Below are 25,446 nucleotides of genomic sequence, written 5' to 3' on the forward strand. Positions count from 1 at the left end.
TCTGGGTTCCATTAGACACCCTCCCCCCAATCTCTGGCTTTCCCTACCCCTCTGTCTCCTCTCCTCTAGCTCTGCCATCTCCTTCCCTGATCAATCTCACCTTTCATCTCCTGCTGTCCAACCCACGTCCACCTCTGACATTTTTCCTGTTGGCCTGTGCTCCTCCCCCTGCCCCGTTTTCCCTCCTGCCCTCACCTTTTAATTCACGCATCTCCCTGGCATGTACCTTGAGGAAAGGCTCAGGCTCCAAACCTTGCTTACCTATCTGCCTCCTATGGACGCTGTGAGACCTGCTGAGTCCCAGCAGCATTTATGTATGAAACACATCACATTCCTCTTGCACAGCCTTAACCCCAATGGAGTGAACATCAATGTTTCTAATTTTAGGCAATGATTCCAGTGGTTCCATCTCTGCTTTACTGACTCTCTATGGGGATAGGTAACAAACAGATGGAAATCTTGGAACGGGATTGGGATGGGGTCAATATAAATGAGGACAATCGATGTTTATGCCATTGGGTTTAAGGTCGTCCAATGTCACCCCCTCTTAGTGGTCTCTCCTTCTACCCATCTCCCCGCCTCTCTCACCTTCTGTCCAATACCTGATCACTTAGTCGCTCCTCCCCCAGCTTCTTTCCCCCTTGATGCCACACCTTACTACTTTAGTCTCGATGTAAGGTCCCGACCCGTCCTCCATTTGTGATCTTCCCAATGCCATTAAACCGAGACCCCTTCTGACTGACCATTTCTCTTCACGGATGCTTGCATGAGCCCCTGGGAGCCTCCAGCTTCTCTTTCTTTGCTCATAACTCCTGCATCCACAGCTCTTGTGCTTCCTTGTGCTTGTGTTTTGTACGAGAGCCCTTCCAGAGCATCTGCCGTCCACCAGCATTTCCTTCTACTTCCCTTTCCCTTCAAGCACTTGACCATTGAAAACAATGAATTCCATATATCAACCAGAAAGACATCTTTCCTTAGAACACCAAACATACATTTTAAATTTAGACATACAGCACGGCAGCAGTCATTTTTGCCAAGTCCGTGCCGTTCAATTTACACCCAATTCAAGGTAAAGGTTCCATGATTGTCACATAACACTACATTTAGAATGTACCATACAAGAAAATCTTTAGTGTTTGTCCACCGTAAGGCAGACAGAGAGTTGCTACTTTGTCCAGCGTCCCTCACAGAAACCTACAGCAACTGGAGTTTAAACCTCAAACTACAACACCCGGTACGTTCTTTTTGAATGGTGGGAGGAAACCGGAGCCCCCCTTCAGGGGAAACCCCCGCAGACACAGAGAGAATGTACAAACTCCTTACAGAGAGCACTGGATTTGAAACCTGGTCCCGATTGCTGGCGGTGTAAAGGAGTTGCACTAACCGCTACGCCAACCGTGAAGCAGCTTTGAATGAAGGAAAGCACTCATCTTGTTAATCAGCCTGAGAATTGTTTTATCTGTTCCAGCCCTTCATTCATCGAGTTGCAATCTTCAAAATGGCATGAAGCCAAGAGTTCTTGTGGCATTTTGGGTTTGATGTACAAAGGACTCCTGTTGAGAGAAAAGTAGGAAAGTAATCCCCATATGTTGAATTTTTTATTTTCATGTGTACTGAGATACAGCAAGAAGCTCTGATTTGTGTGCTAGCCAGCCAAGTCGACTCAGACAGCAGGTCGCTAGCAAATAAATAAATAAGACAAGTGTGCAGGGAGCAGTGTTGTGATGTCCAAGTGCAGAGTTACCAAGAGAAAGATCCGTTAGTGCACGGAAAGACAATTCTGGGGATCAGTTAGGAGCCTGATGGCTGCAGGGAAGGAACTGCCTTTAAGTCTGATCTTGGACACTTTCACACTTTTTAAGTCTTCATCTGGGTGGGAGGAGCGTGTGCCTGGGGTGTGATGGATCCTTCAGGAAGTTGGCTGCCTTCCCTAAGGAGTGAGAGAAGTGGATGGAGTCCACAGAGGGGAAGGAAGAAAATTGGCACATCACATAGAACTTAAAGATTAAAATTTGACATATACAGTTTGTATGTCCAGCTAATGGAATAACTCTGGCAAGAGTCGAGATTCTTGGCATCTAACACCAAAGACCAATTGCACTGGACAACAAAGATTTTGCTTCCTGAACACTTTTGGGTGTATTTTATGGATTTGGGGCCGATGAAAACAAAAATCACCTTAACAAATTCCTACCATGTACCGTTTTTTAGATATAACCTATTTTGGTGATTTCCTGCCATATTTCCAGTCAACTTCAAACATACAAAACCCTGAAGTGCAACGTGTCATTGAAAATTCATTCCCTGCATCTACACTCGGACTCCTTCCCGGTTGATCTTGGTGCCATCAGTGATGAACACGGTGAAAGGTTTCACCAGGACCATGGAAAAGCGGTATCAGGGCAACTGGAATCCATCAATGCTGGGCGACTATTGTTGGACTCTGACACGAGAAGGATCAGATGCTGAGTACAAACGAAAATCAGCGGGAAAACATGTTCAGGTCAGTTGAATTGACGCAACGTGTCAGCCTCACGATGCGATTAGACAGGGTAATTTCAATCAAAATTAATTTAATATTTCTCCAACTTCCTATGTGATACTGCAAACCTGAAATTACTTTTTTGTTCAGCTTAAAGTTGTTGATCTAGGCCTCTGTACCCATCTTTGCAACTGGACCCTTGACTTTTTCATCGGAAGACCACAGTCAGTACAAATTGGAGACAACGTCTCCTCCACACTGATTATTAACATAAACGCTCTCCAAGGATGTGCGTTTAGCCCACTGCTCTACTCATTATACACCCACTGTGTGGCCAGACACAATTCCAAAGCCATCTACAAATTTTCCGATGACACCACATTTGTCGGCAGAATCACAAACGGCAATGAGGAGGTGTACAGGAGGGAGATAGATCAGCTTCTTGAATGGTGTCACGACAACAACCTTCAGAAAAACCAAGGAGATGATTGTGGACTTCAGGAGGAAGTCAGGGGAACTCGACCCAGTCCTCATCGAAGGATCAGTAATGGAGAGGGTCAAGAACCTCAAAATCCTGGGTGTCAACATCTCCAAGGATCTGTCCTGGAGCCTCAAAATTGATGCGATCAGGAAGAAGGCTCATCAGCGGCTATTCTTTGCGAGGTGTCTGAGGAGGTTCGGTATGTCACGAAGACTCTCGTAAACTTCTACAGGTGTACCGTGGAGAACATTCTGGCTGGTTGCATCACTGCCTGATACACAGGCGCCAACTCTCAGACAAGAAAAAACTCCAGAGGGTTGTTAACCCGGTCTGCGACATCACAGGCACCAGACTTCACGCCATCGAGTACATCTACATGAGGCGGTGTCTTAAAAAAGCAGCCTTTATCCTCAAGGACCCCCCCACCACCCAGGCCATGCCTTCTTCATTCTGCTACCTTCGGGGAAAAGGTACAGTAGCCTGAAGACTAGAAAGATTGAGTAGACTGGGTCTTTTATTCATTGGAGCATAGAAGATTGAGGGGGGATTTGATAGAGGTATATAAAATTATGAGGGGAATAGATAGAGTAGATGTGAATAGGCTCTTCCCCTTGAGGGTAGGAGAGATTAGAATGAGGGGTCATAAGTTAATGGTTGGGGGCAAAACTTTAGAAGTAACATAAGAGGAAGCTTCTTCACTCAGAGAGTGGTGGCTGAGTGGAATGACCTTCCGGAAGAGGTGGTTGCAGCAGGGTCAATTTTGTAATTTAAAAGGAGGTTGGATGAGTACATGGATATGAGAGAGTTTGGAGGGTTAAGGGCAGGGAGCAGGTAGTGGAGCTCACTTAAATCAGTGCGGACTAGAGGGGCCGAGATGGCCTGTTTCCTTACTGTAATTGTTATATGGTTATATGCCCCGGTCCGGGCAGAGGGTAGGCGGCGGCGGCCCCGATCCGGGCAGGAGCAAGGGGGAGACGGCGGGCCTGGCCTCGGTCGAGTGAGGCAGGCGGAGGCCCCGGTCCGGGCAGAAAGTTGGAGGCGGCGGCCCCGGTCCGGGCACAGGGAGAGCAGCGGCGGCCCCGGCCCCGGTCCGGGCAGAGGGTAGGCAGCGGCGGCCCCAATCCGGGCAGGAGCAAGGGGAGGCCCCGGCCTCGGTCGAGTGAGGCAGACGGAGGCCCCGGTCCGGGCAGAGAGTTGGAGGCGGCGGCCCCAGTCCGGGCAGTATGGGCTGACCTAGGAGGGGAGGCAGGCCCCTCCAGCCCGGGTAAGAAAACTGCATAGGAGAAGGCCACTCCGATATAAAACCTACGACCCAAGGACCTCGCTGCCACGTCCCAGCTTGCTTGGCCACGGCACACGAACCATGGGTGTAAAGGGTGGGGCCAGTACTGCGCACACTGCACTCCACCTAAAAGCTCCTTTGCGCAGGCCCGAGGACAGGTCCACGTCCTCCCCCTCCATGTCCTCCCCCTCAAAAGATGCTCACAAACTCAAGCTAGCATGCTGGAACATCAGAACCATGCTAGACAAGGCTGACAGCCACCGACCTGAACGTCGGTCTGCCCTCATTGCACATGAACTCCTCAGACTTGACATCGACATAGCCGCTCTCAGTGAAGACCGCCTGGCAGATGTAGGCAGCCTCCAAGAACGCGGCGCAGGCTACACACTCTACTGATCTGGCAAGCCTTTGGATGAACGACGCCTCTCTGGTGTAGGCTTCATGGTCAAGAACTCCATTGCCTCCAAACTCGAAAACCTCCCGACAGGCCACTCGGACCGGATCATGTCCATGCGACTCCCCATTCAAAACAAGCGTCGCATCACCCTCATCAGTTTCTATGCTCCAACCCTCCAGGCAGAACCAGCAGAAAAGGACAAGTTCTACACTGACCTGCTTAACCTCATTCAACGCACCCCTACAGCCGACAAGGTTGTCATCCTTGGAGACTTCAACGCTCGCGTCGGCAAAGACTCAGAAACCTGGCCAGGAATCCTGGGCAAGCATGGTGTCGGCAAGTGCAACGACAATGGGCGCCTCCTGTTGGAGCTCTGCGCAGAACAGTGGCTTGTCATTACAAACACCCTTTTTCAGCAGAGGGACAGCCTGAAGACTACCTGGATGCATCCCCGATCCAAACACTGGCACCTCCTGGACTACATCCTGGTGAGAGAAAGAGACAAACGAGATGTGCTCCACACCAGGGTCATGCCCAGCGCGGAATGTCACAGTGATCACTGGCTGGTTCGCTGCAAGCTCAACCTTCACTTCAAGCCAAACCCCAGGAACAGTAGAGCCCCTAGAAAGGGGTTCAATGTTGGAAACCTGCAGTCAGACGAAGTGAGAGGAAACTTCCAGGCAAACCTCCAAGCAAAGCTCGAGGATGCAATCCGCCTCACGGACTCGTCCCCTGAAACCCTCTGGGATCAGCTGAAGACTACCATACTGCAATCTACTGAAGAGGTACTGGGCTTCTCCTCCAGGAAAAACAAGGACTGGTTCGACGATAACAGCCAGGAAATCCTGGAGCTGCTGACAAAGAAGCGAGCTGCCCACCAGGCTCACCTTACAAAGCCGTCCTGTCCAGAGAAGAAACAAGCCTTCCGTCGCGCATTTAGCCATCTTCAGCGCAAACTCCGGGAGATCCAAAATGAGTGGTGGACTAGCCTCGCCAAGCGAACCCAACTCAGCGCGGACATTGGCGACTTCAGGGGTTTCTACGAGACTCTAAAGGCTGTGTACGGCCCCTCACCCCAAGTCCAAAGCCCGCTGTGCAGCTCAGACGGCAAAGTCCTCCTCAGCGACAAGATCTCCATCCTCAACCGATGGTCAGAACACTTCCAATCTCTTTTCAGTGCCAACCGCTCAGTCCAAGATTCCGCCCTGCTCCAGCTCCCTCAACAGCCCCAAGGCTAGAGCTGGATGAGGTCCTCACCCAGGATGAGACATATAAGGCAATTGAACAACTGAAAAGTGGCAAAGCAGCAGGTATGGATGGAATCCCCCCAGAGGTCTGGAAGGCTGGCGGCAAAACTCTGCATGTCAAACTGCATGAGTTTTTCAAGCTTTGTTGGGACCAAAGAAAACTGCCTCAGGACCTTCGTGATGCCATCATCATCACCCTGTACAAAAACAAAGGCGAGAAATCAGACTGCTCAAACTACAGGGGAATCACGCTGCTCTCCATTGCAGGCAAAATCTTCGCTAGGATTCTCCTAAATAGAATAATACCTAGTGTCACTGAGAATATTCTCCCAGAATCACAGTGCGGCTTTCGCGCAAAGAGAGGAACTACTGACATGGTCTTTGCCCTCAGAAGGCTCCAAGAAAAGTGCAGAGAACAAAACAAAGGACTCTACATCACCTTTGTTGACCTCACCAAAGCCTTCGACACCGTGAGCAGGAAAGGGCTTTGGCAAATACTAGAGCGCATCGGATGCCCCCCAAAGTTCCTCAACATGATTATCCAACTGCACGAAAACCAACAAGGTCGGGTCAGATACAACAATGAGCTCTCTGAACACTTCTCCATTAACAATGGCGTGAAGCAAGGCTGTGTTCTCGCACCAACCCTCTTTTCAATCTTCTTCAGCATGATGCTGAACCAAGCCATGAAAGACCTCAACAATGAAGACGCTGTTTACATCCGGTACCGCTCGGATGGCAGTCTCTTCAATCTGAGGCGCCTGCAAGCTCACACCAAGACACAAGAGAAACTTGTCCGTGAACTACTCTTTGCAGACGATGCCACTTTAGTTGCCCATTCAGAGCCAGCTCTTCAGCGCTTGACGTCCTGTTTTGCGGAAACTGCCAAAATGTTTGGCCTGGAAGTCAGCCTGAAGAAAACGGAGGTCCTCCATCAGCCAGCTCCCCACCATGACTACCAGCCCCCCCACATCTCCATCGGGCACACAAAACTCAAAACGGTCAACCAGTTTACCTATCTCGGCTGCACCATTTCATCAGATGCAAGGATCGACAACGAGATAGACAACAGACTCTCCAAGGCAAATAGCGTCTTTGGAAGACTACACAAAAGAGTCTGGAAAAACAACCAACTGAAAAACCTCACAAAGATTAGCGTATACAGAGCCGTTGTCATACCCACACTCCTGTTCGGCTCCGAATCATGGGTCCTCTACCGGCATCACCTACAGCTCCTAAAACGCTTCCACCAGCGTTGTCTCCGCTCCATCCTCAAAATTCATTGGAGCGACTTCATCCCTAACATCGAAGTACTCGAGATGGCAGAGGCCGACAGCATCGAGTCCAAGCTGCTGAAGATCCAGCTGCGCTGGGTGGGTCACGTCTCCAGAATGGAGGACCATCGCCTTCACAAGATTGTGTTATATGGCGAGCTCTCCACTGGCCACTGTGACAGAGGTGCACCAAAGAAGAGGTACAAGGACTGCCTAAAGAAATCTCTTGGTGCCTGCCACATTGACCACCGCCAGTGGGCTGATATCGCCTCAAACCGTGCATCTTGGCGCCTCACAGTTCGGCGGGCAGCAATCTCCTTTGAAAAAGACCGCAGAGCCCACCTCACTGACAAAAGACAAAGGAGGAAAAACCCAACACCCAACCCCAACCAACCAATTTTCCCCTGCAACCGCTGCAACCGTGTCTGCCTGTCCCGCATCGGACTTGTCAGCCACAATCGAGCCTGCAGCTGACGTGGACTTTTACCCCCTCGATAAATCTTCGTCCGCGAAGCCAAGCCAAAGAGAAAGAAAGATATGGTTATACAAATGAGGTGTCTGAGAACTGGAAGGTGCCAAATGTTTTGCTTCTATTCAAGAAGGGCAGCTTTGCACAGCCCGAGGTCTACAGGCCAGTGAGCCCAACATCTGTGATTGGGAAGTTAATGGAGAGTGTTCTGAGAAAGAAGCTGTACATGCACTTTGATGCTCAAGAGCCAATTCGGGATAGTGTAACGACTAGGAGGGGATGACTCACAAATCTGAGTTTTTTTGAAGATGTGACCAAGAAGGTTGACGAGGGAGAGCTGTAGATGTGCTATACATGGATTTCAGTTAGGCATTCGATAAGGTTCCACACAATAGGCTGTTCTGGAAGGTTGGATTGCCTGGGATCCAAGGTGAGATTGCAGAATGGATGGAAAATTGGCTTCATGATAGAAAGCGGAGGGTGACGGTGGCAGGCTGTTTTTCAGACTGGAGGCCTGTAATTTGTGGTGCGCCACAGGGCTCGGTGTTTGGCCCATTTTGGTGCTGGTCTTTCATAACAATAATGAAAGATAAGGTGTGCTTGGCATAAAGCGCAGTTGGTGGATGACACAAAAATGCCTGGTATTGGAGATAGTGAAGAAGGTTGAAAAGGATCTGGATCCACCTCTGGCCTTTGGCCTGTGCTCTTCCCCTCCCCCCCCCCACCCCTTCTTCCCTCCCCCCCCCCACCTCTTTATTCAGGCACCTCTCTTTTCTGCTCACGCCTTGAGGGAGGAACTCAGGCCCGAAACGTCGGTGACTTATCTTTACCTTCTATGGACGCTGTGAGACCAGCTGAGTTCCTCCAGCATTTCTGCATGTTAGGCACATTGTAATCTCTCTGGCAGAGGGTGGTGAACATCTGAAATTCTCTCCCTCCAAGGATTACGGAGGGAGGATCAACAAAAATATTTAAAGAGGAGATGGATGGACTTTTGAAAAAGTTAGCGGTCGGGTGTGGGGGGCGGGGGGGCAGGCCATCCACATTCATATTGAATGGCAGGACAGTCTTGAAGGGACTGAGTGGCCCTGATCCTTTCCTTCTCCCTTACCCTCACTGCCTCTCTCTCTTCGCCGCGGCAGTCATCACATGTGCGGCTGCAGAGGGGGCTGTGCCTTTAAGGCCTGTCGCCCCTGACCCCAACACAACCCCCCCCACCCCACTCCCCTGTACTCCCCCAGTTGCAACGGCCATCGAGCAAGGCATCGGCCACCTGCAACCAATCAGGCCTGACCCACCACTGACCACGCAGGTCCTGCTTCACAACTTCTCTCTGGGAGTAACCGCCTCAGAGCACGCCTTCGAATGTCCCTTTGACCAATGCCGAGATTTGTTTAGTGCTTGTGGGTGCCCTGAATCGGGGGTTAGTGCACCAGTTTGCAGGCATGAATGTTTCCCAATGGACCTTGGGAGCCTCTGAATGCCTTGAGGAGTAAACCTTGTGAGGAAAGCTGAAAGGGGTCTGGGCGACAGCTTATCTTTCCCTTTCCTTCATTGACAAATTTATGCTGGGGGTGTGATGCAAGCGTGATATGCAGCTCATAATCAAAAGCACACTGGAGAGCTGCTTTGAACCAAACCTTGGAATCCCAGCAAACGCAGTGCTCCCTGAACAAACATGGGTGGTCTCCAGAGATGGTAGCGTCGATTACTCTGGGACCCTGTGAGTGGAAGGGAACTAAAGACCAACCCAGCTCAACAGATGCATCTGCAAAACCCTCTGCCTCTGTCCGCCGCAGCTCACCTCTCCCTGGTTCACCAATCCCGCACACCCCTGCTGCCACGCCGCCCTCCCCTGTCCTCTTCGCACGACATTTCCCCACTCTCCGCAAAAGGGGTCCAGCTCGAAGCGTCGACTGTTCCTTCTATCCTGCCGATACTGCTCTGCCCGCTGAATTCTTCCGGCAGAGTGTGGGTGTACCCTCCGATTCCAGCGCCTGCAGCCTCTTGAAGACTTGCCTTCCTTACAAGAGGGAATTTGCCATGAAGAGGAAGAGATTCTTGAAGTAAAAACACGACGCTGGAGAAACTCAGCTGGTCAAACTGCCCTTTATAGAGCAACGATAGACATGCAGAACTGACGTTTCGGGCTTGAGCGCTTCATCAAGGTATCTTTCTTTGCTACATAAAGGACACTGTTTGATCTGCTGAGTTTCTCAAGCCTTCTATTTTTATTTCAACCACGATATCTGCAGACTTTCGTGCTTTACTTCTTTTCAAGAGATTCTTGAAATTCATTTCTACCTGACTATCCACTGCACTGTTCCATGTTCTGACAACAGGAGCTCATGTGGACTTAATTTCTTCTTCACCCTTACTCCTGCAAGAAGCTTGTCCTCCCCTGTCCTCTTCGCACAACATTTCCCCGGTCTCCGCAAAAGGGGTCCAGCTCGAAGCGTCATCTGTTCCTTCTATCCCGCCGATACTGCTCTGCCCGCTGAATTCCTCCGGCAGAGTGTGGGTGTACCCTCCGATTCCAGCGCCTGCAGCCTGAAGACCAACTCATCCCTTCCCATGACACTTTACCTCCCCCCACCCCTCCGCCTACGGTAACCTGGGCCTCCCGCAATACAGCACAGCAACAGGCCCTTCAGCCCATTTTGTCCATTCTGACCATCTACCTGCACGCGCTCCAAAGCACTTTATCCCTCAGCAGTTCGCGGGCTTGCCAAGCTAATGAGACTCTCTGCTTCCAACCCCTTCTTCCAGATTTCAACAATCTGCATGCATAAATAAAAACCCTCAGATCCTCTGCCAAACTCCCAATGCTCACTGTAATCCTGTCCTCACCAAGAGGAAAAGACACTGTACTTGTTAACATTCCCTGCCTCATGATTTTATATACCACCATTTCAGTCTCTTCCAGTTCAGAGAAAACATACCCAGCCAAACTGACATGCCCCAGTGCCACATCCTATGAAGTTCCTATGCCTTCTCTCCAGTGCCATCCCATCCTTTCAACAGTGTCGTGACCAGGTCTGCACACACCACTCCGAGCGTGGCTTCACCAATGCCTTCTAAAGTCACAACACGATCCTTACACTCTCTGCTATGGCCGTTCAATACAGTTGTTAACTCAGCCTGCGACTTCACGGGCACCAGACTTCACACCATCGAGGATGTCTACACGAGGAGGTGTCTTAAAAAAGCAAACTCTATCCCCAAGGACCCCCCCCCCCCCCCCACCACCACCCAGGCCAGGCCCTCTTCGCTCTGCCACCATTGGGGAAAAGGTACAGGAGCCTGAAGACGAGCACTCAGCGGCACAAAGACGGCTTCTTCCCCTCTGCCATCTGATTCCTGAATGCACCACAGACCCTGCCTCACTTTGACTTTTCGTGCACTATTTTTATTTATGTTGTAAGGTGGTTTATAGAAATGTTTGCCCTGTGAACTACCACAAAACAACACATTTTGTGACTTGTTCATGACAATAAATTCCGATTCGGATACTGTTTCTAAAGCAGCCCACGTGCCTTTTACAGAGGGAAGAAGAGAGAGAGGCAGTGGGCTGAGTGGGAAAATGGAGCAACTCATGATTACAGACTCGATGGACTGAATGGCCTATTTCTACTCCTATGTCTGAGGGCCTTAAAAGCTATAGTTACAGCAATGAGCCGAATCAATTTGGAAAACCAGTTGCGGCCCATTCACTTATCTGTTGCCCAGTATGGGATTCAACCAGATGTTTGAACTTCTGGCCTCATGGACACATTGGCTGCAGGAACAGGAATCACGCGACGGTGTATGAAATAGCAGGAAACGTGGAAAGCCCTGTTTTCTCTGAGAAGACAATGTCTTTGTTCCACTGCAAGGTCCAAAGGAGACCAAAAAATCGGTCTGAATTGCTGGCTATCTCTATGCCCCAGTGATTATCATAATGAGCACAGCTTTAGCCAGGCTAGACTTTTTATTTTCCCGGTGTGCAGGGAAAAGTCTCAGGTTTGGCTGCGCTTGATCAAGCTTTAATGTGGAGCGTAAATGTAAAGTGCTTCTCTGCAGTGAAATGCAGCTTTCAGCAGTTGTTGCTTCAACAGTATTAACGTGCTCATGTATTACACGGAAGACAGGGCTTGATTAACTGCTGAGGCATCAAATCGTGAAATGGTGCCCTTGAAAACATCAGGGAATAACCAGGTAAATATTGTGGAAGCTTTTCCAAAAAAAGTGGACCGTTTGATTTATAATCGCCCAATCCTCTTGTCGGCATCAAGAGGGGGTATGGCAGGTTTTTAAATTTGACAGTTTTTTGTTGGTGGGGGTGGACATATTAAAGGGTGTTTCCTCAATGTGCTTCATAATTATTGGAGGGGGTGGGGGGTGGGTGGGAGAAGTATGTGGTTGTTCCCTTCCTCCACTGCACTAAACTTTCTCTTGCTACCACTTCCCCCCCTCCCCTCCTTTCTCCTTCACCCCTGTTCTGTACACCCCAGGCTGCAGATTAACATCATGACTACAGGAACCACCATCGTAATTGCCAGGAAACAGTTTTTGCAGGTTGCATTGTCACTGACCCATGCCAGCACTTATGGGAGAATTTCCTGGGAGGTTCATTGTAACAAAGTTCCATTGGCCTAGCTAAACACACAACCCTCCACTTTAAATACAACGTCAACGCTGCTATTATCATGGTTTGACTGAACCAGAATTGGCCATCATGATTGATCGTGAAGGGAGAACGTCAATGAACTCAGAGAGGGAGAGAGAGATGGATAGATAGATAGATGGATAGATAGATAGATAGATAGATAGATAGATAGATAGATACTTAGAGAGAGGGAGAGAGATAAAGAGGGGGAGAGGGAGAGGAGGAAAGAGAGAGAGAGAGAGGGAAAGGGAGGGAGAGAGGGAGAAAGATAGAGAGAGAGAGAGAGAGATAGAGAGAGAGAGAGAGAGAGGAGAGAGAGAGAGAGAGAGGAGAGAGAGGCCCAATATTAACATGAACAGCAACTATACAAAATAAATGCAATATGTGCATCTACAGACAGCAGGGTGAGGCAACTATTCTTGAGTTAAAAACCAGAAAAATGCCAGGCAAAATTTTATAATCCTTTGAAAATTCTAACACCATCCCTGACATCCAACTCCAGCTATTTGAAGAACGCAGAATCTGAAGTGGCTTCCAAGCATCTTCCAAAATCTTTCTAGGCAAAAATCAGATTTTTTGGCAATCAACGGCCCTCCTCCTTCATCTTAAAATCAGATCGTTTTCTCATTTAACTTTGGATAAAGTCTCGATCAACTCGTGCGTTACCATGGGATGACTGAACTTATCTTCACTGGAGGCTGCAGCAGCTTGTTGGCTTGACTCTCTTCCGAGTCACTCTGCAGGGGCACGTTCCTGTGAATTCGCCACTAGAGGGCAGAGCTAGGCACTACCACCCAGTAGTTGAAAGATGCCCGGTTTGCGTCACAGTGAGAGTGAGAGAAAGAAAGAGAGAGACAACAAGGAAACAGGCCCTTTGGCCCATTGAGGCCATACTGACCTTCAACCACACAGCATCTGCACAGATTCTATGGCTCATCTCCACCAATGGGCAACTTACAGTGGCTTCATTCATGGAATAAAACATCAAATATAAAATTAATTATGTCGAGGGGTTATCAAAGTAATTCAGGAATGGTTCCCCACAATATCTGAAACCTTATATTTGAATTATTAATTGAATAATGGATTTTTTCTAAATTTAAACAGGACATGATATTCCTGAGCCATTCCACCATAAGTAGGCAGGGCACCATCCTTCCATCTGACCAGTATCACACATCTAACCAGGAGAGATACAAAAGAGAGAATACGACATTTAATTGGAGTTAGAGGAATATCATCTTCTCCAGTTATGCCAAGAAGAACAATTCCAAATTTACATTTAAAATTAAGGATAGAATTTGAAGCATCTCCCTCCAATATTTTTCAAGACAAGGACATATCCAAAACCCATGAATTAAAGAAGTCTCATCTCTCTTACATTTATCAAATAAGGATTTACATCTGAATAGATACAAGATCATTTAACTTTAGACATATAAACCCTATGTATAACTTTAAATTGTAATAAAGAATGACGGGCACATAAGGATGTATTAACCAGCTTAAGAATTAGATCCCAAACTTCATCTGATAATGTAAGGTTTAAATCCTGTTCCCAGACATTTTTAATTTTAACTGGAAGGGCTTGTCTCAAACCTACCAGCTTATCATAAAGAATGGATATTAAACGAGTGTGAAAATGTTGTAGAAGTTTATTGTCATTCTGATTGTACAAGTACAACCCGATGAAACAGCATTCTCTGGTCCTCAGTGCAAAACACAAAAGACACACACCCAGACATCACACACAAAAAGACACACAATACATATGCAGGACAAGTATTCATACACACAAATAAATAAATAAATATCGTTTCATGAATATGAGAGTCTTGGAGGGTCAGTGTGAGGATCACAGTACTGACAATGGTCTTCCAATGAGAAGGTCAAGGATCCAGTTGCAGAGGGGGGTACAGAGGCCTAGATCGACAACTTCAAGCTGAACACAAAGGTAATTTCAGATTTGCTGCATCATATCGGAAGTTGGAGAAACAGTGAATTAACTTTGATTGAATTCAGCCTGTTTAATCGCATCATGAGGCTGACCCATTGCGTTCCTTCAACTGACCTAAAAATGTTTTGCCGCAGATTTTCGTTTGCACTCGCCATCTGATGCCTCTCCTGTCAGTGTCCAACAATAGTCGGCTGGCATTGATGGATTCCAGTTGCCCTGATGCCTCTTTTCCATGGTCGCAATGTCCTGGTGAAAACCCGTGTTCGTCACTGACGGCACCAAGATCAGCCGTGAAGAAGTCAAGTGTGAATGCAGAGAATGAATTTTCAACGACATGTTGCACTTTATGGTTTTGCACACTTGAAGTCGACTTAAAATATGACAGGAAATCACCAAAATAGATTATATCTTAAAAAGGGTACGTAATAGGACAATTTTAAGGTGTTTTTCATGATCAGCAGCTCAAAATCCATAAAATCCACCCAAGAATGTTCAGGAAGCAAAATCTTCGTTGTTCAATGTTATCATAGGTAAGGTGGATAGACAGCACCTTTTCCCCCGAGGTGACAACAGCAAATATCAAAGGACATCTGTACAAGGTGAGAGGAAGAAAGTTCAGGGGAGATGCCAGGCGTAAGCTTTTTTTACACAGAGTTGTGGGTGCGTGGAATGCCTTGCTGGGGCTGATGATGGAGGCTGGGACAATCACGACTTTAAAAAACTCTTACAGTCACACGCACAGGAAGAATAAAGGGTTATGGGTATGAGGTAGGGAGGGTTTAGATTGCTTAGGTTTCAATTGGTTGGCACAACATTGTGGACCGAAGGGCCTGTAATGTTCAATAATCTATCGATTTGCAGTTGGAAGAAGGGCGAAAGGCTGATAGGTGCATAAAAGGGATCTCGCCGAGGCCTGAGGCCTTCCTCAAGTTATGAGGGAAAAAGCAGACAGGCTGGGGAGAAGGAAAGAGAGGGCAGGTGGAGGAGTCCAGCCCAGCGGACAAAAGGCGCTAATTGGCTTTGGATGGGGGGACAGGAGCAGAGAGGCGAGAATTGATCGGAAGGATGGAAGACTTACAGAAATGGCGCTGGTCACAAATGGGGGAAGGGGCTCTGGGGGAAGAAGAGAGTGAACACACAAAAGTCTGCAGACACTGTGATTGTAGTCAAGAGAAGAGGAGAACTTCCCTCGAAGAGGGAGGAGAACTTCTTTATCTGTGTCTGCAATCACAGCGTCTGCCTTTCACATCATTCAGTTGCTCTCCGGTGAAATCTCTTCTTCAGGTTGCCTAACCTGAAGAAGTTCTCCTCCTCTCTTGGCCTGTCTATTTTCACTCGTGCCTTGAAGAATGGCTTAGGCCTGAAACGTCAGTTCCATCTGGACGATGCGAAATCGCGGGAGTTCCTCCAGCATCCCTGTGTCTTTTGACTGGTAGAGGAAGAGATGATTCTTGAAGGAGAACGAGGGGCGTGAAATCCAAATATTGACCTTGTTTCTGCTTCTTTTAAACGCACCGGTAATGGCTCTGGGGGAGGGGCAGAGGGAAAAATGCAGCTTTCTGCACACGTTCCAATGCATTCTCCTGCCATTCACCCAAATCCCTGACACCCCACGCAAACCTGGTCTCTGAGCAGTTCAAAGAGCAGGCGCTCTGAAAGGCAGAGAGTCTCCCAGACACCTCCAAAATCTGCCTTTGATGAGTTGTACCTTGCAATCAAAGTCCATATTTTTCACACAGACCTGCATTAGTTTGGATTCACTCACATTAAACAACATTTGACAACCATTAGCCTGAACAAGCTAAGACCTTTCCACATCCCTTTGAACAATATCTGCCTGTGAACTTTGCCACGGCACACAATTTTGTCTGGTTTTTTGACCCAATCACCTAGATCATTTATGTAGATTGTGAAAGTATCAGTGTATCAGTTGAAGGTCTGGTCCCTTGAGACCACCTCTAATTGCTTCTCCCCTACTCGAATAACACTCATTTATAATTACCCTCTGTTTCCTATTGCCTAGCCAGCTTTTGATCACTTCACTACTTAACAGTTACCAGTCTCTTACCAGCTACCTTATCAAATACCTTTTGAAGTCAATAGTTTCTACTCTGAGATTATGATTGGAAGGTGCTGATCCAGCCTGGAAGCCATGATTTGGAAAGAAATCTCAACAAAGCAGTGGAGACTCTAACACTAAATTCCCTTAAATTAGTTGAGATCAAGCGCCAAGATGGCGGCGCCTGTGTTCAGCAGCAGCCACGAGGGGTTGCAGACTCCAGGGAAGCAGACGACTGGTGCAGGGCACCAGGAAACAGGGAGACCACACCCCCCCACTGTTTGAGAAGCAAAGGAGATGACCCATGGGATGGTGACCACGGTGGCGGACCAGTGAGGGGCTCTGCAGCTGAAGGAGCACGCAGGCGGATGGTGATTCGAGGCAGGGAACCTGCACAGGCTGCCGGCGACAGCAGTCAAGGGACTCACACCGGGCTGCTGGAGACTGGCTCAAGGGGGTACCAGGTATCGGAACTGGCAGGCGAGGAGGTGCCGAGGGCTTCCTGACCGCGTCGGAGGTTCGGATCTGGAGCTCGGGCTGCCGATGGTTTGGACTGGACTCTGTGCAGCTCAAGGGGTTGAGGGAGCGCTGGAGGCGAATCCACAGACACTCAGTGACTTGGGTGTGGGGAACACTCTCTTTTGCTTCTTTTTCTCTGACTGTAAGGGGTCCTTCAGGCAATTTCTGCTGATAGTAAATCTGTCTGCCTTACGACAACAAAAGCACTGTCTTTATTACATGACAATGAATTGAATCTTGAATCAGTGGCATGTCTACACTTTTTACATGAATTCAGAGTCGCCCAGCATCGACCACATGGCCATGAGGAGATCATGCAAACTCCACACAGACAACGCTGGAGGTCAGGATCGAACTGGGTTCTCTGGAGCCATGAGGCAGTGGCTCGACACCAGCTGTGCCTCCGTGCCCTATCAAGAGAGGCGAACCAAGGGGTCGGTGACCTTATTGATAGCGACATAATCTTGAGGGGGCTTGACAGGGATGACGTCAAGATGTTTACATTAGTTGGAGAGTCCCAAATGAGGGGACGTAGTTTCTAAGCAAAAGCATGAATGGTTGGCATAGTGGTTAGTGCAATGCCTTTACAGCGCCAGCGATTGGGACCAGTTCAGGGTTTGAATCCCACGCTGTCTGTATGGAGTTTGTCCGTTCTCCCCGTGTCTGCGTGGGTTTTCTCCGGGGACTCCGATTTCCTCCCACCCTTCAAAAATACACTGGGAGGGTAGTTTAATTGGGCAGCATGGGCTCGTGGGCTGAAAAGACCTGTTACCGTGCTGTATATCTGTAATTCTCTAACCCAGAGGGTTGTCGAGGCTGGACCGTATTTACAGTGAGGTAGATGCACGTCTGAAATGATTGGGGAATTGAAGGCTCTGGGGAAACAGCACAGAAGAAGAGATAAAGCTCAGAATGGATCATATTGAATGGTAGGCCAGGGTTGAGGGGCTGAATGGCCTATGCAGGCTCCTGTCTTTTTACAAAATCCTCTCATTTTGTTTAAGAATGCTTCTGTTTTGGATGAAAGTGCCATGCGTTGTAATAACTATGTGGATGAGCACAAACTGAGATGATCGACAACTTTGAGCAAGGTAGGAGACAAGATGCCATACACCAGATGGCAGGAACATGTACAATCTGTATTTCCGGCAGGAATCGGCCAGAGGTGGGGGTGGGTGGAAGATGTTTTAAGGGCTGGGTAATAGAGAATTAAAGCAAAGGACAAAGAGTTCAAACTTTATCATTTGATTTGAAACTCTGCAGGTGTGTTATCAGGTCCAAAAAGTAATTGAATAAGCACTCGAGAGAGTACAATTTTTGAGGCTGCAAGAGTGACAGAACACAGAGTAGTCACAGGTGGATAGGGCTGTAAAGAGAACTTTTGCGATATTGGCCTTCATAAATCAAGATATTGAGTACAGGAGTTGGGATGTTATGGTAACGTTGTATAAAACATTGGTGAGGCCAAATTTGGAGTATTGTGTGCAGCTTTGGTCACCGAACTATAGGAAGAATATCAATAAGATTGTAAGAGTGCAGAGATTTACTAGGATGTTGTCCAGACTTCAGGAACTGATTTACAGGGAAAGGTTCAACAGGTTCAAGACTTTATTCCCTGAAGATTTACTAGGATGTTGCCCGGACTTCAGGAACTGAGTTACAGGGAAAGGTTAAACAGGTTTGAGACTTTATTTCCTGTAGGGTAGAAGAATGAAGGGAGATTTGAAGGAGGTATTTAAAATTATGAGGGGGATAGAGAGAGTAAATGTAGGTCGGCTTTTCCCACTGAGGGTCGGTGAGATACAAACCAGAGGGCATGGGTTAAGGGTGAAAGGGGAAAAGTTTAGGAGGAACTTCTTCACACAGAGAGCGGTGGGAGTGTGGAACGAGCTGCCAGATAAAGTGGGGAATGCAGACTCAATTTTAACATTTCAGAAGAATTTGGACAGTTACTGGATTGGAGGGGTATGGAGGGATATGGACTGGGTGCAGGTCAGTAGGACCATGTAGAATAATAGTTCAGCACAGACTAGAAGGGCTGAAAAGTCTGTTTCTGTGCTGTAATGTTCCATGGTTTTTATGGTTCAAAATGAATAGGCAGCTCTACAGGGAGCTGGCATCAATTTGATGGACCAAATGGCCTCCTTTCAAAAAAGGGCCTGGAAGCAAGGTTTTCTCCAGGTCACGAGGTTCACCTGTGAGTTTGGGGTAGAGCACATGAGTGCCTAAAATGGGCATTTGTCAACAATTATCAAGCTCTCTTGTCATCCTGGTCTATCTGTGAGCTTTTTTGAGATACAATAAAACTCTTTAATTGGAGTTCTTTGGCAGCATTTGAAAGCTTTTAATCTGTTTGAACACTCCCAAGGTGCCCTCTTATTGACACACCATCTTCGTTTACTTTTCTTTTCACGAATGGAGAACACATCTATTTAATTCCTGGCTGTCTGAACAAGTTGCCATCAACCAACATCCATTATATTTCATGCAATCTTACAAAAGGAACAGCAATCAGAGATGTTTGTACATTCTTGATGGTAAAATATGACTCTTTTTGTAAATATATATGCCTGCTCCTTCAAGTTCGCGTTCTGCAGTGGTGTGAGAATGTGCTATGATGAAAGAGATATGAGCATTTCAACCCAAGATGTGGCATTGAACCTTGATCCCTTCCTTCTTACATCTGGGATGTTCTCCATCACTTCAACAACGTTCAGTTCCCTAGGCCGGGCTGCCTCATGGACGTCCCACTCCCCATATACTTCACCCCGCTTGCACCTTATGGTATTGAATACAAACGGCGAGACAACTGCACAACACTCTTGCAGGGCACGTATCGGCTCCAATATTGTGATCAAATATTCCTTTTAATTAAAAAAAAATTTAAACAGACCGCACGGTGACAGGAAATTTTGACCCATGAGCCTGTGCCGCCCAATTATGCCCAATTAACCTACCAGAAGGGTGAGAGGAAAACCTGGAGCCCCTGGGGAAAACCCACACAGACACGGGGAGAACACGCAAATTCCTCGCAGACAGCACGGGATTCAAACCCCGGTCCCAGTCGCTGGCATTGTGCTGACCGCTACGACAACCGGGCTGTCCTCCTTGCGCTGTCAAACGCTTTGGGACTTCCTGAGGGTTGGAGAAAGAGATGATTTCTTCTTTTTTCTTGTTTTCTGGAGTCAAAAGATGTAGGATTCCAAAAGTCAGGTGGTCAGAGGTGTTTAAATTCAAACACGGATATGTGTACATTGCAGTGTCCTTGAGTTGATGTGAAGTGAACTGTGTAACTCCATTTGCTCATCTGTAACCATTAGCAGCAAGTTGCATTTACAAAACTGTTATCTGTAATGGACTATTTTTTTCTAAAAGGCAATTGACCCAGGTTGCACTCCATAAACAGTGTCATTAAACTCCATGACCTTCACCCTGCCATGATCCCATAGACTTTTCCCAAAAATTAAAACCATCCTTTTCTCTTCTGTTGGGAAAGGAGTGAAAACACTTGGAAGAAATTGCACTTGGACAACAAATAAGATTCAAAATTCAATTTATTGTCATGTAATAAAAACAAGGTCATATTACACGAAATTGCCTTTTGCCTGCTGTAAGGCAGACAGATTCGTCATTGGGCAGAAATTGCCTGAAGCGCCCTTACAGCCAGAGAAAGAGAGAAGCAAAAGTGTCACCGAGTGCCCCCAGATTCGCCTCCAGCGCTCCACAGCCACCCAGAGTCCAGCCTGAACCATCAGCAGCCTGAGCTTCAGATCTGAACCTCCGAAACGAAAAGAAAGTTCCAGATTATTTGCCTTTCAGGAGCCCCCTCCCTGCTGGCAATCTATGCACAATTTCCCGAGGGGCAGAATCATTAAAGGTTGCCTACAGACCACACCCCTGTTAATTTTTCAGAATCAGAATTTATTGCCATGAAATTCGTTGTTTTGTAGAGGTGTCAGAGTGTAAACCACCTTACAAAATAAATAAAAATAGTTCACGAAAAGTCAAATTGAGGCAGTGTCTGTGGTTCATTCAGGAATCTGATGGCGGAGGGGAAGAAGCTGTCCTTGTGCCGCTGAGTGCTCATCTTCAGGCTCCTGTACCTTTTCCTCGATGGCGTGCCCTGGGTGGTGGTGGGTCCTTGAGGATAGAGGCTGCTTTCTTAAAACACCACCTCACGTAGATGTCCTTGATGGAGTGAAGACTGGTGCCCGTGATATCACAGGCCTCTGGAGGTTATTCTTGTCCTGAGCGTTGGCACCTCTGTACCATGCAGTGATGCTAGCAGACAAAATGATCTCCACAATACACCTGTAGAAGTTTTTTAGAGTTGTTATGGACCCAGAGGACCCCAAAACCCAGCAGCAATAGAAATTCACCAAGACAAATCATTACTTAAACAAAAGTTACTTTGAATTCTCTTTAAACATGAAACAGGATCAAACTTTAACTTATTACTATTAACTTAACCTAACAACCCCCTTCTATTTCTAAGCGCATGTGTATGTAATGTGTATATATTCAGGAAAGTTCTTTGCTTTAATAGTCCAATCATTCACTTCTCATTCCTCCAATTCTTATACTGTGCACAGAATTTAACTATTATGAATCCTCACCAGGCTCTGGTGTTTAAAGGTAAATGTAAATCAGGAAGGTTCTTGTTGGTTTCAGAGAAATATTTGTTGCTCGTTGGACACACACAAACTGATTTCCTCCGATCAGTCACTTCAGTGTCTTGCCAAAGAATCTTGCCCCATCATGAGTTTTCCAAATGATAACCTCATCTTCCAGGTCACCACAGAGTTCCTCTTGTTTCAGGAGAAACACTCTAGCCAGCCATTTCCTCTTGTAAGAACCACAAGGGTTTTGAACAGGCTGAACTCAGAACTCACAACCCGTCTTCAAAATGGGGCTTTAACAAGCTGCCAACTTGCCATGTTGCAGCCTCAAAAGCTACTGCAGAACTGACCTCTCTCTCTCTCTCAAGAATCCTGTTTGTTCTTCCCTCTCTCTGCTTGTAAAAACTAGAACCTCTCCCAAGGCTCCAAACCCAATCTTTGAAAGATCTTTTTCAGCACTTTGATGTCCCCCCTTCCCACCCCCAGAGTTCTCCATTTGCACCTGCTTCTGAAGTTCTTGCCAAAGCAGTTCCATTGTCTCTGCAAAATCACTGGTGCCTGAATGTCTGGCTTTAGAAAAGCTCTTGCATTTTAAACAAGATGTAAAGTGTAAGTATCTGCCTGTGAAGTGACCTTCACTAAACCACCCCCCCCCCTCCACAATCTATCTCTTTTAAAAGCATATTTATGTATAATATAAATATAATATAACCCGTTACAGAGTCTTCAGTGATGTTTCTTTCTTTTCTTTGGCTTGGCTTCGTGGATGAAGATTTATGGAGGGGTATGTCCACGTCTGCTGCAGGCTCGTTGGTGACTGACAAGTCTGATGCGGGACAGGCAGGCACGGATGCAGCGGTTGCAAGGGAAAATTGGTTGGTTGGGGTTGGGTGTTGGGTTTTTCCTTCTTTGTCTTTTGTCAGTGAGGTGGGCTCTGCGGTCTTCTTCAAAGGAGGTTGCTGCCCGCCAAACTGTGAGGCGCCAAGATGCACGGTTGGAGGCGATATCAGCCCACTGGCAGTGGTCAATGTGGCAGGCACCAAGAGATTTCTTTAAGCAGTCCTTGTACCTCTTCTTTGGTGCACCTCTGTCTCGGTGGCCAGTGGAGAGCTCGCCATAGAACACGATCTTGGGGAGGCGATGGTCCTCCATTCTGGAGACGTGACCCACCAGCGCAGTTGGGTCTTCAGCAGCGTGGATTCGATGCTTGCGGACTCTGCCAACTCGAGTACTTCGATGTTGGTGATGAAGTCACTCCAATTAATGTTGCGGATGGAGCAGAGACAGTGCTGATGGAAGCATTCTAGGACCCGTAGGTGATGCCGGTAGAGGACCCATGATTCGGAGCCGAACAGGAGCATGGGTATGACAACGGCTCTGTACACGCTGATCTTTGTGTGTTTCTTCAGGTGGTTGTTTTTCCAGACTCTTTTGTGTAGTCTTCCAAAGGCGCTATTTGCCTTGGCGAGTCTGTTGTCTATCTCGTTGTCGATCCTTGCATCAGATGAAATGGTGCAGCCGAGGTAGGTAAACTGGTTGGCCGTTTTGAGTTCTGTGTGCCCGATGGAGATGTGGGGGGTCTGGTAGTCATGGTGGGGAGCTGGCTGATGGAGGACCTCAGTTTTCTTCAGGCTGACTTCCAGGCCAAACATTTTGGCAGTTTCCGCAAAACAGGACGTCATGCGTTGGAGAGCTGGCTCTGAATGGGCAACTAAATCGGCATCATCTGCAAAGAGTAGTTCACGGACAAGTTGCTCTTGTGTCTTGGTGTGAGCTTTCAGGCGCCTCAGGTTGAAGAGACTGCCATCTGTGCGGTACCGGATGTAAACAGCGTCTTCATTGTTGAGGTCTTTCATGGCTTGTTTCAGCATCATGCTGAAGAAGATAGTAAAGAGGGTTGGTGCGAGAATGCAGCCTTGCTTCACACCGTTGTCAATGGAGAAGGGTTCGGAGAGCTCATTGCTGTATCTGACCCGCCCTTGTTGGTTTTCGTGCAGTTGGATAATCATGTTGAGGAACTTTGGGGGACATCCGATGCGCTCTAGTATTTGCCAAAGCCCTTTCCTGCTCACGGTGTCGAAGGCTTTGGTGAGGTCAACAAAGGTGATGTAGAGTCCTTTGTTTTGTTCTTTGCACTTTTCTAGGAGCTGTTTGAGGACAAAGACCATGTCAGTAGTTCCTCTGTTAACGCGAAAGCCACACTGTGATTCTGGGAGGACATTTTTGGCGACTCTAGGTATTATTCTATTTAGGAGAATCCTAGCGAAGATTTTGCCTGCAATGGAGAGCAGCGTGATTCCCCTGTAGTTTGAGCAGTCTGATTTCTCGCCTTTGTTTTTGTACAGGGTGATGATAATGGCATCACGAAGGTCCTGAGGCAGCTTTCCTTGGTCCAGCAGAGCATGAAAAACTCATACAGAGTTTTGCCACCAGCCTTCCAGACCTCTGGGGGGGATTCCATCCATACCTGCTGCTTTGCCACTTTTCAGTTGTTCAATTGCCTTCCTGGGTCTCTTCCCAGGTCAGGACCTCATCCAGCTCTAGACTCAAGGGCTGTTGAGGGAGTTGGAGCAGGGCGGATTCTTGGACTGAGCGGTTGGCACTGAAAAGAGATTGGAAGTGTTCTAACCATCGATTGAGGATGGAGATCTTTTGCAGCAGAGCGCGGCCGGCGCGCGAGTGACGGCAGCCAAGCAGAAGCGGCAACCTCCGGCTCTCAGGTAAGGGCCAGGCCGCTCAACCAGGAACTCGTGGGGATGGTTCGGAACCCGCGGGCCGGCCTGCTGCTCTTGCACCCTGCACCCAGAGCCCCAGCTGGTCAGCGGGCCCCCCTCCAAACACGGACAGGCTGGGCCAGGGGCGAGCCCCAAGTCTGCGCCCCACCGGAGCGGCCTTGCCTGGGGAACCTCCGGGGTGTTTTGCAAGGCGTGGGAAAGGTTGTGGTCCTGTGTATTCCTGCCCACTCGATCCTGTGTGGTACAGCCAGGCGTGGAAGTAATCGAGCCGCCTGTCCGGGGGCTCCAGGGCCCAGCAGGAGGGGCAGAAGAAAGCTCGCCTGCACTGCCAGCACTTGGCCGCGGCTGGAGTAAATGCATGCAGGCCAATTCCAGGGCGCACCACTCCATAACTGTGGACAGCAGTCGTAGATCTCCAGATATGGTTCGACCTAAAAGGGGAGGCAGGCCTCTTCAGCCCGGTTAAGCAACCTGCATAGGAGAAGGACACTCCGATATAAAACCTACGACCCAAGGACCTCGCTTCAGTGATGTACCAAATTTCAAACTCATGGAAATCCAGGATATCTCAACATGATCTGCCGAGGCTGGCCATGTTCTGTTAAGGGGAAAATGGCATTCAGGAGTGGTGATCCCCTAACTAAACCAAAGGTGTAACCAACACAAAAAAAAGGTGTTTCAACATTGCAATCTAATCTATTAAACGATGGGTGGCCTTTTCTGTTGAAACACCATCCTGCATGCAAACCATACAGTAGCACACAGTCAGCCACAGAAAGATTATGGTCCAGGCCATTTGCAGTGCTCAGAAAAACCAAATGCTCTTTGCCAAAAACAATTTGGGTTCAACGTGTAAAAATTGAGTCAATAATATGACCCATCTCATGTCGCACCTCCAGCACTGTTCAGTATTGGTTAACACCTCAACCAACTGATTTGAACCACCTGCTAATACCTGACAGTATTGTGCTGAGAGACCATGTGTAGAATAAAATGGAGTAGAGCTTCATTCTACAGTGCAAGGGAGGCAAGGAAAGGAAAATAGTTCCTTTCGCGAAACAGAATATTGGACATAGTTTGCCATTGTTCAAAGGCTTTATACCATTATAAACAGGAAACGTCTTGTCACTCAGATTTTCCAATGTATTCTTTCACATGGATGTCCTTGAGTACATCTGGTTTCTTGGCCATCACCACCATTAGACCAAGCCCTAGTTCGGACACGTCCATGTCACAGTCGGAGGGCAATGGACATCCTTTGCAATTATTCACAGGGA

Source organism: Narcine bancroftii, chromosome 12 (assembly GCF_036971445.1).
Source record: "Narcine bancroftii isolate sNarBan1 chromosome 12, sNarBan1.hap1, whole genome shotgun sequence".
NCBI lineage: Eukaryota > Metazoa > Chordata > Chondrichthyes > Torpediniformes > Narcinidae > Narcine > Narcine bancroftii.